We start from the raw sequence: 5823 nt of genomic DNA, 5'->3' as shown, positions 1-5823 counted from the left end.
TTCGTTTGTCTTTAAACCTGTATCCTGTTTTCTAGGCTAAGACTTGTTATCTCTGCACCTTTTGTAAAAGAAAGTTGCCTTTAGCCTGAAATATCCAGGACGGCCTATTTTGCGGGCTCTGATCTTTAAGGATGTTAGCTCTTCTACACTTATGTAGAGATGGCAAGTTGCAAAATAAAGAATAAACTTTGTTTTTTTGAGGTTTTACAGGGGTGCCATGATTTGACCCACATGGACAGCTGCAAGAACAAAGGATTCCAAGGAAATCAATTCATACAGCAAGAAGTTTGCAACAACCAACCACACCCCCGCCCCTTTTTAGTAAAAAAGGAGACTGAATTCTGACTTGGGGAAGAGGGTTCTCCAGGATATCAGTATGCCATCTTCTGGGTCTGCCAGCATTTCAAATAAAGTCACTATTCCTTGCTCTAACACCTCATCTCCCGATTTACTGGCCTGTCATTCAGGAAGCAGAACTAGTTTTGACGTGGTAACTAAATGACTTCATTGGAGGTAGTATGTCTCCACTGTTTCCTCATTTCCAATATGTCACAACCTATCAATTTTATATGCTGTTTAACAACACAACCAAAAAACCTTTGTTAGGGAATTGATCCTATGGAAAGAAAGTTATTTCTACTCCTTCAAACCTTTTTTTTTCTTTTCTATTTTATTTTGTTTTGCTTATTGAAAAGAAAATAAAAGTGAAATCATTTTATTTCACGTATTTTTGTTACAACTACATATTTTAAATTCTACAGAAAGATTTAAATTGCATTATAAATTTGTTCATATATTAATATAAAGATATATACACAATCAATGCGGATTAGGAAAGGAATGGATATTTACTAAAAATCCACTGCACATCCAGTCTTTTACAAGCATATCCTGGAATATAATAAGCTCTAGAATCCAGGGGTCCCCCACCCCCTTTCTCCCTGCCGAGTGCCTTAGTAATCAACAACCAAGGCACCATCATAGAGCCACGCGATATGAATTTTAGGTATAAATGAGGAAATTAACTCATTCAACTCTAAATCAAAAACCTTAAAATAAATACTTAACTTATTTACAAACAAAGAAAATTGAACACAATTAAGTACAGTTTCTTCCCCAAGGTCACTAAGCTAATAACTGGTAAAGGCAAGATTTGAGCTCATCTGCCTGATTCTAAACACTAAGGTGGAAAACACATTTGATTGTGGAGGGTCCAGCAGCAAAGCCTATCACCCTATCTTTATTCAGATCTAGCCTTAGACAGCCTGAGACAGCACCCCATTCCTATGGAACTCGAGGATAACACAAAGGATTTTATATCCAGTAGTTTCTTAGGTCTCATTTATATAAAGTGTCAGCAGGTCAGCAGAAAAAACTCTGGGAAATATGAGTGGGTCCAGAGCTTTTTGCTGATTAGTAACTTTATCAGAACAGCGTGACCTTCCCATGAGAGGCCACATGGACCTTAACTAAAGGCAGGTGAGCAATGAAAACTAGCAAGACCCTGGAACTCAAGCAAGAAGGATCACTGCCATCCCCCACCAAGTTGCCTCTTCACCCTCGTGGGCACGATGGCAGAAGATCCAGGTTCTTGTCCAAGTTACACTATCATGGATTCTCACCCATAAACAGATACGACTCTATGCTGTCTTAAGTCCTTCCCAACTCAAATATGATGACACCAATATCTGAGCAGAATGTCTATGTCTCCACTTCCTCTCTTCTGTTAGGAGAATAATTCTATGGCCACAAAGCAGAAATCCAACTAAAAACACCATGCATGAAGCCAGGTGAAAGTCTGCATAAGACACTTTGCTCTCACGGACAGTGAATGAAAACTCAGAATAAGTGGTTCTTCTTCCTCTGTAAGTGGGAGGTAGCCTGATTGTGTGTGTGTGTGTGTGCGCGCACGTGTGTGCGTAAATCAAATACAATGAATTCTGGGATGTGTACAGATTTTTTTATGTTACTGTCATTTCATGAGGATGAGACAACCTTTAAAGTAATTTGAATCTAGTGTTCTGAGATATTCTCAGGTTCTTTTGGTGGAGGAGGGGAAAGGGGAAATGAAAGGAGGAAAGAAGTAAATGAAGCAAAGGAGTAAGAATACTGCTAGCGAAAGGCAAGACATTAATTTTTTTCCTACTTGCATCACACACAAATTAGGGACTGGCTTTCCCCAGGTGTGTTGTCGAACACTGAGTTGCAGAAGAGGCAACAGCCCATTTCTCACTGAACTTGTGACAGTACGTGGCATCTTATAGACACAAATCATTTACCCTGATCAAACACTCTAGCAGCAGGCCGTAATTCTCCTATTTTGAGACACAAGAAAACAGGAGTTCAAAGCGGATATATAACTTGACAAAAGTCAGAGGACCAATAAACAAGAGAGGATGAATTCAAACTCAGATCTGAATGCAGAGTCTGCTCTTCTCACTCCCAGGACTGGAAAATCCTTAACACACAGGCTCCCCAGCTCCCCTGCAGTGTTCCTGGCGCCAAGCATTTCCCATGTTAATGGTCGCCAGTTCTCACAGTCACAGCGCTCTGTGCAGCCAATGGCCTCCATCGGACCTTGATCATCTACCTGTCACGCCCAACAGGCTTCTCCACAAAGGCAGGAATGCTGGCTTTCAAGTGCATAAAAAGCCATCCCTGGTCTAACCTGGGCTCTTCGGAGGCCTCTCCAGCCTAAAGGCAGCCATGAAAATGCTCACAGTTTGTACATGAGCCACACTACCTCTCTCCATCAGTCTCCCCAAATACACTACTTAGCTACGACCACTTTGATAATCTTGGAAACAAATTTTGAAAAACAGAAAAGAAAGGATTCTGGAACAAGTATTTAATACTTACAATTTTAAATGACAAGTTACAAAGTGAGTATTGACAATCCGAATCTGCCTTCCTAGGTGTCAGTTTGAAGAGTTAAAAAATATAATTGCAAAAAATTCTCACTTACAAAATTAAGTAAAACATAAACAATAATCTGGTCTAAACTCAAAAATAATGCCCATGTTGTACATGGAGAAAAATACAGGACTATACTGAGGGGTAAATTAAGAGATGTGAATGTAGAGACATCAATATATTGCATGGAGGAAAGCAGCTTTGTAAAATGAATGCTCTTTTAAAGATAATTCAAAACTTACTAAAAAATCCTATGAAAACCCTTATCTGTTTTTATTCTTTAACTTGAACAAAGAATTTTAGAATTCTTCAGGAATAATAAAGTCATAATACTAGCCAAGAATAATTGGGATGGAAGAAAAGAATCAAAAAAAAAATCACACTGTCAGATATTAAATAAATTTTTACAATATGTAAGTTATGGTGCTGGAGTAATAAAGTAAGATTGACAGAAATAAACCATGAGCTCAAAAAGAGACTTTAGTGTACATAAGTATTTTGTGCATGTGGGATTTCAAATCAAAGAGCAAAGTATGAATTCAATAATTGTCCTGGGAAAATCAGAGAATCACCTGGAAAGAACAAATTCTATTCCTGTCATAATGACCAAAGAAAAATTACAGAGAGTGATGTAAATATTAAAAAGTACTAATAACAGCAAATGCAACTCTTTGCTCATATTAATTCAACTTCTCCTCACTATAACAAGTACTATTATCATCTCCATCTTAGAGATTAAAAAACCTACAGAAGAGATTTGTACCATTATAAGAAAGTATTTCTAAAATAATACCAAAAATAAAACCCAAAAAGAAGACATTTACTATCTTAAGTATATTTTGGGCCACAACAAAAGTAAACCTACTGAACAAAATGAAAGGCAAGAAATGACAAGTAAAAACTGCGTGATACATATTGATGAAGTCAAGGGGTTAATGTTCATAACATACAAAGAGCTGTCACAAAGCAACAAGAAGCTCCCTCACTTAACTGTGTGCGAAGGACAAAAGGGATCATTCACGTTTTAAAAGTCAGATGGCTAATAAGTGAAAAATGCTGAATACCTCATTGGTCATCAAATGCAAACTAAAACAATGAAAAAGCACTTTTGCTCATCATATTGGCAAATATTTTTAAAAGTTGTTCTAGCTAGTGTCCATCTGTGAGAGAACAAACTGTGAGCAACGTGTTTGGAGGACGACATGTCAATGGATATGTAAACTCTGATAAACGTGTGTACACACAGATTCAACTCCCCTTCTAGGAATCGTTTCGTTTAGAAAAAAATCAGTTCAAAAAGATTTACTCATCAGAGCATTTACACAGCACTTTTTACAATGGTGGGAAGAAAAGCTGAAGTGAAATCATATCCAGCGATAGAGAATTGGTTACATAAGTTATTCTACATCTTTTCATTCCCCGCAGGAGAAGGAATTTCTAGAGTCACTTGAAAGGAGCCTGTGATGTATGTAATTGTCACATCCAGGGACTAAATTTCCAGAAACCTTAACTAAAGGAATACTCATACAAGATCACAGGAATGTTTGTACAAGAAGGACGCCAGTCAAACACCCTTTCTGACAGTGGAAAATGGAGAAAACTTAAGTATCCACCATCAAGACAATGATGCGGTAAATCAAGGCGAGCTGTGGGCACTAAGGGGCAGGCGTTTTGGCGTGGTCCAAGGCCTTGTCCACAGTACTCTCCCACCAAAGGTGTTCTTACACAAGAGACCAAATCTACTGCACATCAGGAGACCCCTCTACTCTATCTGAAAGGACCGGGTGAGTCTGGAGTGGGAGGACGTCTATGATATACACCTCAGTGAATAAACCGAGCTGCACAAAACATATAGTGTGGCCTTATTTTTCAATACAGCATATATACACACACATATACATAGATTTCTCATATACATGTATGTATGTATGTGTATATATATATGACAGGCATAAAGGTCATGAAATATATACACCACATTGTCAGCAGTTTTTACTCTCAGGAAAAAAAGGGGAAGGGATGTAGGGGCCTTTCGGTACCACCACAGTTCTCTTTTCAGTATTTCAGTTAAATATACTTGGAATTTAAAAGTTTATTTAAGTCCGAAGTAAAATGGACGATGCCTCCACAAGACAGAATGCTATACTGGTCATTAAAAATCATGCCAGGGGAGAGAGAATACTGTAGAAAAACGTGTAATAAGCCGAATGGAAAATGGATGTCTCCACACAGTAAACAGGCACAGAGTGCTCGCTGGTTTTTATGACAGATGTAATACACACTGATGAAAAGAACAGAAAATAGATGTAAAAGTGTTAATTATTATCTCTGAGTAGTGGGACCAGGATAGACACTTTTGTCCCTTTTTTCAGACTTATTATATTAAATACACATTATTTTTCATCTGAAAAAAGCATTTTTAGATGTCTAGTACCACACATTGAAAAAATTACACTAGTACTTACAGAAATAACTAGGAGACACGGCAGCAGCGTCACAAAGTGTAGAACGGGCGATCCTGAATAACACCGCGCAGTTACATAAGGACCCACAAAGTAAGAGCACCTGCTGTCTTAGGGCGTAGCCCCCTTCTATTTGTCAGTTGTGTCTTCAGGGTTAAGGCAGTTGTGAGCACGGCCAGTGTCAGTGCTGGTGTCTGGATGGATGCCACTGGAGGTGAGGGCACCTGCAAGCCGAGAGGAAGAACAGAAATCATCCTCTGCTTTTTCTGTCTTGTTTCTTTGTTACTTTTGAAGAGAGGTGTAAATAAGATAAACTAAACCTTCCCTATTAAAATTTCAGTAATGAAACCATTTTTAAAGGGTTCACAACTTATATTCTGCCTATAACTGTCTTTTCAACAAAGCATCATATTTCTTAAATGTTAATTAACTCAGTTAATTAACTACC

This window comes from Camelus dromedarius, chromosome 15 (genome assembly GCF_036321535.1).
Source record: "Camelus dromedarius isolate mCamDro1 chromosome 15, mCamDro1.pat, whole genome shotgun sequence".
Lineage (NCBI taxonomy): Eukaryota > Metazoa > Chordata > Mammalia > Artiodactyla > Camelidae > Camelus > Camelus dromedarius.
Note: the sequence above shows the minus strand (reverse complement) of the source record.